The 11,364-nt window shown below is 36.0% G+C and overlaps 1 long non-coding RNA gene across 1 annotated transcript; it reads right to left on the bottom strand.

Annotated features, from left to right (window-relative positions):
* Positions 1-1,495: 1,495 nt before the first annotated feature.
* LOC105706640 (uncharacterized) lies at positions 1,496-7,140 on the bottom strand. The gene is made up of 3 exons (XR_001104874.2): positions 7,085-7,140; positions 4,999-5,106; positions 1,496-1,894 (listed from the first exon to the last, which is right to left on the bottom strand). It is a non-coding gene; the product is annotated as an uncharacterized LOC105706640 (long non-coding RNA).
* Between the last annotated feature and the right edge of the window lie 4,224 nt (positions 7,141-11,364).

Here is an 11,364-nt window from a genome sequence, read left to right as displayed (position 1 = left end):
TGCCTCCTTGGAGCAGTATGTGGAGTTGTTTCTCAGTTCTGGGAATTAGCTGTATAGTTTTTTTGGTCAGTCTAGGGGAATTTCTGCCAGGGGCAGTCCACAGAGCTACTTCTCAGACTCTGATTGTGAATTCAGGGCCACTGAGCAGGTGAGGGGCTTGTCTGCAGGAGGATGGGCACCTCAGGGCTATTTCTCAGGCCCTGGGTACAGGGGCCTACCTGCTACACCAGCTCAGGAATATGTCAGTTTCTTGGAGGCTTGAGGGCCTCTCTCATTTGGAGGATGGAGTGCAATGGTTTGGCTGCTTGAGAGTGGGTTCACCTGGGACAGGACTGTTAAACTGCTCCTCTGGCTGGAAGTGAGGGTCACAGGAGTTGGTTTCCCTGCTGGTGGGAGGAAAGTCACAGCTGATCTTGTGCCTAGTCTGTGCTGCTGGGGTTGTGGCATACAGCCCCTGGTATGGGCTTGGTATAATGAAGATGGAGTCTCAGTGCTGGAGAGGTACAGTAGCTGCTGTTTGCCAGAGGAGGGCACACAACAGAGGCCAGATTACTCAGAGCGTTTTAAATAATAAGGTGATTCTTGCTGAGCTGGATTACTACTCAGAGGCCAGATCACTCAGAGCGTTTTAAGTAATAAGGTGATTCTTGCTGAGCTGGATTACACCGTTATTCCTGTATAATTAACAGTTATGCTCTCCTTCATTCTAAAAAATATCCTGGTGTAGATAATAAATTCTATAGTCCACCTACTTATCTGCCACTAAAAAATTTGCCAAGATGATCATATGGACAGGATTTTGATATTCTCTCCCTTTGGAGCGCAGTGAAAGGAGGTTAAAAGTTAGCCTAAAATGCTGGGTTATGTAAGAAAAACTTGGAGAATTATTGAGAATGTTGTTAATTCCATTGTCAAAGCAATAAATAGTCAAATGATAATTAATAGAATTATGTAGAAGTTTAGGTAAATTAAGATGTTTTTCATTAAAGAACTAACAAAATAATGGTGGAGGTAGTGGGAAGGGGTCAAAGCTAAGCCTGTATGTTTTTTCAGCATACTTTGAAATGTGTCCATCTAAACACAATATATCCCTTTCATTTGAAAGTATGAATTTGTATTAAAAAGTAAATGATTTAATCTTCTTTTTTTTAACTCCAGAGAATGAATATTTATTCGGGTGGGCTGGAGATTGGCATGATCCATGATGTTACACAGTCTTTGTTCTTGAGAGTTCTGGATTACAGTGTGCTAGTTACCAAGGAGTTACAAGGGTGTTTAATAAGATGATTTCTTTGCCAAAAGTGATCATCATCATGCAATTAGATTCTGTGAGCCTTTAAGAAGATCATTCCATTCCTGGGCAATCTCTTTATTTTCCTGAAAAATCAAACTCTTCTCTAAGAGATCTCGGTCTTGCCTTTTGATTTTATTAAAAGTACACCAAAGAAAAAATGAACATTAGAGAGACTCTCACACTTTGGTTATTGTTCTTTATTTTAATCATGCTTAAAGACAGCCATTAAATATGTGGGACTATAGCCAGTTTTCCAAAACTAAATTTATGGAAGGCTTCCTCTAGGCATGCTTTACTTCCTTTTTGGTCCATATTGTAGCTCCATCAGGAGGCTTATTTAGTGTCAGAGAGTTATGGATGTTGAAGATCATGACTTTAGTTCCTCAAATAAATACCGATGACCTGGCAATAAAACAGATGTTCCAGTTCTCTCCCCAGTAATTTGGGTGCAAAAGTTATCTCCTGGGAATTTAAGCTGATGGCTCAGCTGGTGGTCTGGATGAGTGGTTTTATGGTTCAGATTATTAGTGTTAGCCACAGCTCCTCCTCAAAGTCATAAAGACTGTGGATGGACCAAAATGACAGCTCTTATAAAATGGCCTGTTGACAAAGCCAGAAGAGAAAGATGTTTCATTTCCTTTTTTGACAGCATGACTATTTACTATTGTTTCCCTACACCAGAACTTTGATTTCAATGAATAAAGGATTCAGACAAGCAAAAACAAACAACATCACAAAATCTTAAAGATGTTACTGCTAAGTCCTTCTGCCTCATCAGATGACATCAAGATGGGCACTGATTCTTATCAACTATAATGTTAAAATGCATCTTGACTCTTTCGCTGGAATTCCTACTGCCATGGCTACAGTTCTTACCCCATCTTTGCTTGTCTAGACTATTAGAATAACCTTCAGCTTTGTCACTGGACTTCACATCTCCCTTTTCCAGTATATCCACTAGCATTTCACAGGAAATATTCTTTGGAAACAAATTCCATCATGTCATTCCCTGTTTAAGCATTTCACAATATGAACAGTACATATTTAAAACAATCTACCACATACTCATTTTATGTATCACCAAGGAAGAAAAAAAATTTTACCAACTAAGCTATAAAATAATTATTATCACTTAGACTTTTTCTTTTTATACCATAACTCTTTTAGATTTATTTTGTCAGATTTTTTATTATGTATAATTCCTGTGTATGCATAAGAAGGAAAATATAAGTTGCAAGTGTAGGCAATGACAATTATGTCACAACTCCTACTGTAGAACTATCCATTGAAAGATGCATTATAATGTCAGAATTGTTAAAAAAAAAAAAAGTGAAAAATATACACCTTAGAGTAAACAAAATATAGTGAAAGTTTACATTTCTATGCATCCCTCGCAACTTTGACCGTAGGGAGGATAAGGTCTGAATTCCTCCACATGACATTCAAAGCTTTTCATAACGTGGCCCATAACTATATTTTTTATCTAATATCTTTTCACTTACCAGTGTGTCAACACACCTGTACTTTCATGTTCATGTGCTTCTATGCCCATTTCCTTCTCTCCCTAAAGTCCTAGGTATAATGACTCCTTCTTTGTTTTCTCCATTATCCTCTCCACCCTGACAATGTTAGTTTCTCCCTGTAGTTCCTTATAATATTGCCTTCATACTGATAGTGTATAGTTTGAAGTCAATGCTCTGTGCTTAGTTGAATACATATGTTAATGGCTGTGTCTTTTCATGGTACCTAGAGCAAAAGAGATGCTTCATAAAAACATTTCAAGAGAATTAAACTAAAATGAAATTGAAGCAGATCCATTTAAAAGTAAAATGGTCAAAAAAAATCCCACAAAACATTCTGCTATCATCATCATCATCCATGTAAGGCTATTATCTGTTATTTAAAGTGATTAAAAGCTTGATTAAAAACAAAGCCTTTACAGGGAACTATGTTGGTATTTCATATTTTCTCTTTTTCCTCTCAAAAAATCTCACTGGAAGACTGGAGCGATGGTCAAATTTCTAGAGGGGTGCCAGTAGTAGGTTCTTGATATGCCCCAAAGGTTATGGTATTTTTTGGGTGCAAATGTGTTAGATCAAATGAGAAACTGGACTTTCCATGTGGCTAGAGCCAAACATGTGAAAGCCCTTGCAAGGGGACAAATAGCCCCTCCATTCCTTATTTCTCCAAGATTTATTTGCTCTAGAATATTTGGTAGCTGACATATAGCTTGCTATTAAATTGAAAGGATCATTTTTTTTTACTTATTTAATTCAACATTTGATTGCTTTCATTAATAATGTTCTTTAATGGAATGAAATAATTTCTACAATAATTCACCTCGCCTCTCTCTTCGTGGATAAAGAGGATCTTTGTAATTTATGAGATGCTGGAACTGTTACCATGTTATGGAATGTTTTCTGTGCATGGTGGATCTGGACAAATCCTGGTTTTGTTTTAACCCTTGAAATAACAGTTTGTTTCTTCTGAGATTTAGAAATACATAAACTGATATCACATAACTGATGTTAGATACAAATCACACTTAACTAAAGCAATCATTTAGACTGTATGAAGCATGTCTTGAGAAAATATGCTTTTTAATGAAGCAAGTTAAAATATACATGTTATGAATTCAACTACATGTCCTTTTGATTTACAGAGAATAATTTGAGGTGTTTCCTGGGAATTTGTACTCATTTATTCATTATTTATAATGCCAGTTATTGTCTTTTCCAGTTACAATTTCTTTTCCAGTGGCACTAGAAACATGTTTTGAATAAATCTGGGCAGAAATATTTGAACTTTGTTCAGCCAAATATAGCTGTATGCTTCACTTGGAAACCAGTGCATAATAGCAGCTTCATTTTTTTGATATTACTCCTGGGGTTTTATAGTAGTGATTCTTTAAAATAATAAATATTCTTACATTTGAAGCTTAGCTGGCAGATTTTTGGACATGCTCAAGAAGATAGAGGAGCAATTTAATGAAGTTTTAGTAAGCCAGTTACTCTTTGATGTTCACAAAACAGGTGCCACTAATGGCATTTTGATAAACAATGAACCACATATACAACTATGGTCCCATAAGAGTATATTGTGGTATTTTTACTGTACATTTCATGTGTAGACACATTTTGGTAGACAAATAGTTATCATTGTGTTACAATTGCCTGCAGTATTCAGTACAGTAATATGCTGTATAGGTTTATAGCTAAGGGGCAATAGGCTTCACCACATAGCCTAGGTGTGTAGTAGGCTATACCACCTAAGTTTGTGTAAGTATACTCTATGATGTTTATACAACAACAAAATCAAAATCACTAATAATATGTTTCTCCGAATGTGTCCTTGTCCTTAAGTGATTCATGCCTATAGTCATTCTTGACTCATCCCAGTATTAAGCCTTTTAACAGAAATACATTTATGTTTACTTATTCAAACTAGAAAGATCTAAGAATTGCATGTTCATTGTATAATTATTTCAGAGAATTTTTTCAAAATAGTATTTGAAAATACTATGTATTGAATCAAAATCTTGTTAAGATAAAAAATAAATGCTGGGTCCTCGACTCTAATTATCTCAAGGGCAATTAGTAACACAGCTGAATTTAAAACTTAAATGTGGGAAACTACAGCTCATTTATAATCCTGTGCTGCATGATGCTAAAATCAGAAAAACCCTGGAAAGTTGCTCTCCTTACCAAATTGTCTATATGATGTTGGCCCTCTTAACAGATGATGGAATGTTTTCTGTGTATGGTGGTTCGGAACCAATCTGTTTAGCCACAGGTAACAGCCATCACCCAGTTCTGTTTCAGGAAAAGACAAAGATTGCTCCTTAAGAAAATATAATCTTTTAACACTTGTTTAAATAAGCAGATTATTTTTCAAGTACACTTCTGATTTACTTTTCATTTAGGTAATCTTAGATATATTTTCAGTTGCTGAGGCATATTAGATAGTTGCTCGTTTTCTAACTCCATAAATAATTGTTGAATTTGTTGCATGGAATTATTTTATTTTTCTTTGTAGACTCCCAAGTACCTTATTTGGGCCTTTGCATACGATAGTGGATGGTCAAATTAAATTGTCGTGGGATTCATTCTCTCTCTCTCTCTTTTATTCTTTCCCATTTTCCTTTCTTGTTCTTCTCCTTCTCTTTTTATACTTCATTCTTCACCTCCTCTTTCCTTATTGGAAATAATAAATCATTTTCTCAAAGCCATTTTCCCAATTACCCTAAAATTTATTTTCTGTAATTTTCCCAGCAGTTTCCCAGGACCAGTACATGTCATGTTAAACAATTTTTAAGAAAATGTCAGTTAGCCCTTATAAAGTTCAGCCCTTTAAAGATTTTGATCCAGGAAATATATTAGTATTATTGATAGAAATCAGTTAATATGGCCAATTTTAGCTCATTTGGCTACTCATGCCATCAGCTAAGTAAATAGTTCTATTGACCAGGCCAGTCATATCTGCTCTCCCTCTGTGCATACAGAGGTTCAGCAAGGAGAATGTAGCAAATGATTTTCTTTTTAGCTTGCAGAGAGACTGGAGTAGGCATTATCCCATGTCACATAGCACTGACTAATGATAACTTGAGCTGCTGGATACATTCTACTTCTATTCCTAGATAGGATTAGAGACAGATGACTTATGGAAATCTCACAAAAAGAAAACAGGATTTTGTATGTGTACAGACTTATGGTCAAGATACAAAAGAATTCTATAAATTGTTACGGATTTAGTGACTTCAACAAGGATTTAAAAGGCATGTTCACCAGATAGTTTAGAAGAAACACAAACATTTTTGAACTTCACTGTCAATATTGAATGATTGATTGTTTGCAGAGTGTGTGGTTTTTTTTTTTTTTTTGGTCAACTAAGGCCCTGAGGACTCTTTAAACAATAATATGTTATGTATTCATGGTGTTTATAGTTTATACATCACATCCCCACTTTCTTGTTTAAGTATCACGAAAACCATATAAATAGAGGCGTCATTCTTACATAAATAACATACAGATATGAGATTGATGTGTTTTACTAAAAATTCCCTGGAAATTTTGACTTTGGTATTATCGGACCTCAAGAATTTTGTTGTCAGCTGGGCATGGTGGCTCATGCCTTATAATCCTAGCACTTCGGGAGGCTGAGGCAGGTGGCTCACATGAGGTCAAGAATTTGAGACTAGACTGGCCAATATGATGAAACCACATTTCTACTAAAAATGCAAAAAATAGCCAGTGTGGTGGTGTGTACCTATAATCCCAGCTACTTGGGTGGCTGAGGCAGGAAAATCACTTAAACTCAGGAGGCAGAGGTTGCAGTGAGCTGAGATTGCACCACTGTACTCCAGCCTAGGAGACAGAGCAAGCCTGTCTCCCCACCCCCACACAAAAAAAATTTGGAGTCACTGTGAGATATACATACATATACATATATATATCTACATTATATACATGTGTATATATATGTGTGTGTGTATATATTTATATGTACATATATTCTCACACATTTATCATCAAATAGGCATATTTGAGGTTTGTTCTCCCCAGCCAGGCAAGGTTATAGAGTGGGGAAAGCATGGATTTGGAGTTTTAGGTCCTGATTCTGTCAAATTAACAGTGTGGTCATACTAACAGTACAGTCTTGTGTTAGTTACTGATCTCACTGTGTCTTATTTTTTCACCTAATAATAACAATTATCCTACTCTTAGGAGTACATTACATAATGTAGATAACGTGCCTGAGATGGAATAACCATCAGAAGAGTCCATTTCTTACCAGGGTTATTTTGTACAAATGCATCTAGATGATCTTTCCCAACCTCCTAATTCATGAATGACACCTTTTGATAATGATGATCTCTGTGGCCTTTGGGAAAGAGAAAAGTAACTGGATTGCGCCAAAATTAAACCTGGAACTCTAACCTAAGGAGCAAACAGCAAAGAAGGCAGATCAATTGCAGACATAGGGTGGTTCATCATTTAGACCCTAGTGGTGTGTCTTGGGACTCAACTCTCTCCCTCTTATCTCTGAGACAGCAGCGTGTTCTTGAACTCCTCTAAACATTCAGATCTATTCCAATTTCAGCATAATTGTGTCTCAATTCACTCACTTAGTACAGCAAAGAAACAAGCTGTTAAACAATTTGAACTATGGAATATACTAGATTCTATCCTGAGTTTTGTCTTGCTGATTAAAAACTCATACTGAAAGAGGTTTGATTGTAGAAAAAACTGATATAAACTCTTGGAATAAAGTTTAATAGAAAAAGTTCTCGCTCTAATTTATTGATGGCCATGAGGAATTGTGGGTGAGATTTTAGCCATCTGTGGAAGTATAACAGAGGTATTACTAAGTGATGAGATTGTGAGTGATTTGTAAAATCTTTGCTTCTTTGTGCTCCCCCATATCGTTTCAACAAAAAATATGATGGGGGGGACATCAATCAATGTATCAATCAATACATACGAGAAAGAAAGACTATTTTGTGATTACTTTTGGGATAGAATGAATCACCTTCCCTAAATTCTTAGGAATTGCTTTTAATGGAGATCATTTGTGTCCTATCTATGTTCTGAGCCTTTTTGCTCAGAAGTTAGATTTTCTTTTCCTGAAGCAGCTCTTTCTGCCCATCCATGGATCTCATCAGCACAATCTGCAGAGTTTGTATGCAGCTGGCTTTCCCTGTTTTTACTTTTGAATGGGTGGCTTATTTCTTTCCAGCAGTTTTTTTTTTTTTTTTTCTGATTGACCCAAAATGGGTGCAGATGTGGTAAGCACATGCTGAAAGTTCTTGAATATTATTTTCACCCCAAAGAAAGGCCTGACATAAGCAGTTTCAGATTATGTAAATTCTTAATTCTGCAGTGGGCTTCCAACACTGCTTCTGTTGCCAGTCATAATAAAAACCAGGGAGAGACCTTGGGAGGTAAACCACAGACTTAGTTTCCAAGAACTGAGGACCTCATATGTTCCTTGGTATGTGATCTTATGAAATTCAGAGGTATAAAATGAAGTTTAGATTTTCAAAACTGGTACTAGGGACTAAATCATGATATATGGTATTTTCTCTATGTTTTAGTGCATACCTGTAGAAATTGACTTCTGTTATTTTCTCATTTGCAACAAAGACCATCTTTTTGTGCCAATTCTGAATTTTGAATTTTCTTTTGTTTCTTTCTAATACCTTTTTGTTAGTGGCATATACTGAAGAGCCATTAAACCGGGTGTAAAAAAAAAATCTGCATGTTTCTCTCTTGTTTTGTGAAACAAGTATATATTATCAATATAGAATTACTGAAAAATAAGGATAATATTACCTTCTACCTAACTTTTGCACACGATAGCTATTCACATTGCTCAAAAGTTGTTTTTCAATACTTATGGAAAACATTTAATTAAATAGAGTTAGCTTGACTGTATATATTTTTTGGTTTGGGGTCTAAAGCTGTTCATTCCAGAGATTCTAGGAAGAAAGTTTTCATATTGCAACAGATGGATTTTTTTTTTTTACTGGGGAAATTAATAACTTTATAGAGAATCATCAAGGAATTGATTGAATTTGTATATTTCCTTTTATCTCAGGTAAATAAAAAATTATAGGAGGCCATTGTTTTGAGCTAAGCTCCTACACTAGACGTCAACAGATCAGACTAAAAATCAAAATGGAGTCACACATGCTATGGTTCTATGTTACCAAACCAAAACTGAGTTGTTATCTAACCTTTGGAGAAGCCCAAAAGGAGCAATAACAGCTTAATTTCTCAAACAGACTGGTTTCAATCTACAAGATAATGAAGTTTCCTTTGCCTTTAATCTTTATAAGAAAGGTAACCTGAAGTAACCTGATGTTAAGCAACCATTTTTCTCTATTGTTTCCCTGTTCCTGCCTTACAAGGCAAATAGCTTTGAAATGACCAGTCACTTTTTGTTCTTTATTTCTGCTTTCTTCAGTTCTTCTCTGTCTATAAAACCAACCTCTTCTGTTCAGCTTATTGGAACACTTATTCTATTTTATGGAATGAAGTGTTGCCCAATTCTAAAATTTCAGTAAAACCAATTGAGATCTTTAAGATAAATTTGTTGTAACTTTGTCTTTTGACAGATCTAAGCATACAAGAGCTAGATAATTGTACTCATTCATTTCCTTATTTAACAAAAATGTATTGAGTGCTTTTCACATACCAGGTACTTTGCCAAGACCCAGGGGATACAGTGGTCAATTACAAAAACAGTCGGTCATATTGTCTGCAGACTAGTGTGGAGATAGACAAGTTAGCAGTTGCAGTAAGAGTGCATTAGTGGAACACCTGAATCTAGATTTGGGGGTCAGGAAAGGAATTCTGAGAGGAAAGGAGAACTGAAAAATAAATAGAATATTCAAGTTTGTGTGTATTGAGGAAGAGAAAGTGGGTGTGTGTGCATGTGTTTGTATGTTAAGGAAGAGAAAGAGACAGGTGGAGAGAGAGAGAGGAAAAGAGAGTGAGAGAACACAGCACACACTAATAGCTTAAGTCTACATTTGGAATGTATTAAAATGACACCAAAAGCTGATGGAAACTCATGCCATGGTCGTCATTAGGTTCTTACAAGCTTACTGGCCAGTTTCAAAGTTTGCTTTCTTGGAACACATAAAGATAATTAAATAAATTTTTCCTTAGGAGTAGGAGAAAGTTAATAGACCACTAAAAGGACCTAATTTACCTCCCAGGATTAGATTACTCAGACTTAAAATAGGGCAAAGTATACTCAGTGCAATGCCAGAAGAGCAAAGTTTTCCAGAAAGGACTAGTGTTTGGTCAATGTATTAAAACTAATTTCTCAAGCACCTCACAGCTAGGTTTCAGGTAAAAGGAAAATGAAAAAGTCATGATGATTCTGTTTTCTAATCGCAGGAACATTTTTCAATGCAATGGAGTCTTTTGTTTGGATGGTGCAAGGATCAAGTCTATGTTGTAAGAGGAAAACCAGATGATCTTTCAAAATGCATCTAAAATTTCTTCAGCCAACTCAAAATGAATGAGTCATGTTGACAACATACTAGGGACCCATGTCTTAAGGTAAATTCCTAATTCTTACATGATATATATATTTTTAAACTTTGGCCTATTTCCTGAGTTATTCAGTTGGACTGTTGTGCAGTGTCATTTCTCACACATCTCAGAGCCCAAGTGGACTTCCTGATGGAGCTAGCTTTAGATACCACGATGCCTCTTTAGCATTTTGTAGAAAGAAATAAGACCCGATCCAGTTTCAAAACACCCTGGTTTGGGAGGATTCTGAAGTTCTCTAAGACCTTTAAAATGCTTTAATTTCAATTCAAGGATGGCAACATGAATTAATTCAATTATTCAAAAGACAAAGGATGCCTCCAAGTGATCCTTCAAACACGGGACTTATTAATTCACTCAGGAGATATTTGCTGAATACTTATTATGCACCAAGCACTCTTCTAGGTATTGCAGTGTGGCTGAAATCCTAGACCTACCTAGTACTGAGTCAGAATTTCAATATCATAAGACACACTCCACTGATCAGTATATAATAACAAAAAATAAATAAAAAATAAAAATTCCATCAACTGAGTGTTTCAGAAATGTGAGAGACAATCAAAATCTTGGCTTTATCACTCAGTAGCTATGTGACCTTTGACTTCCTTTCTCTGAGCTGATGTTTTCACACGTCTCGATTGTGTCCAACAACTACTTTCACGAGAGGAATGGAAAAAAATGGCTATGACAAGCTAAATGCTCAGGGAACTGCTTTGTGAGCTCTCAACTTGTACTGTTCACCAGTTAGGATTTATCTTCCAGGGGTCAGCCAAGCCAGTGGGAAGCCTACGACATTCCCCTGAGTCACTTAGTGAACTCCTATCTTTCCTCAGGCTTCACTTGAACACAACTTCCTCCAGAATCCTTCCCTGACATCTTTGGTGAGTAGATGTGCCTGATATGCATTTCTAGGGTATCCCATCTATCTGTATCATAGCATTTGTCACGATTTAATGTGATGGATGTGTGTTCTGTCTATCTTCCTGCAAAAGTCTATGCTTCAAGAGG

This window comes from Aotus nancymaae, unplaced genomic scaffold (genome assembly GCF_030222135.1).
Source record: "Aotus nancymaae isolate 86718 unplaced genomic scaffold, 86718_ANA_hifiasm-v0.15.2.pri h1tg000019l, whole genome shotgun sequence".
NCBI lineage: Eukaryota > Metazoa > Chordata > Mammalia > Primates > Aotidae > Aotus > Aotus nancymaae.
The sequence above is the reverse complement of the archived record's forward strand: the minus strand, read 5'-3'. Positions and strand labels throughout refer to the sequence as shown.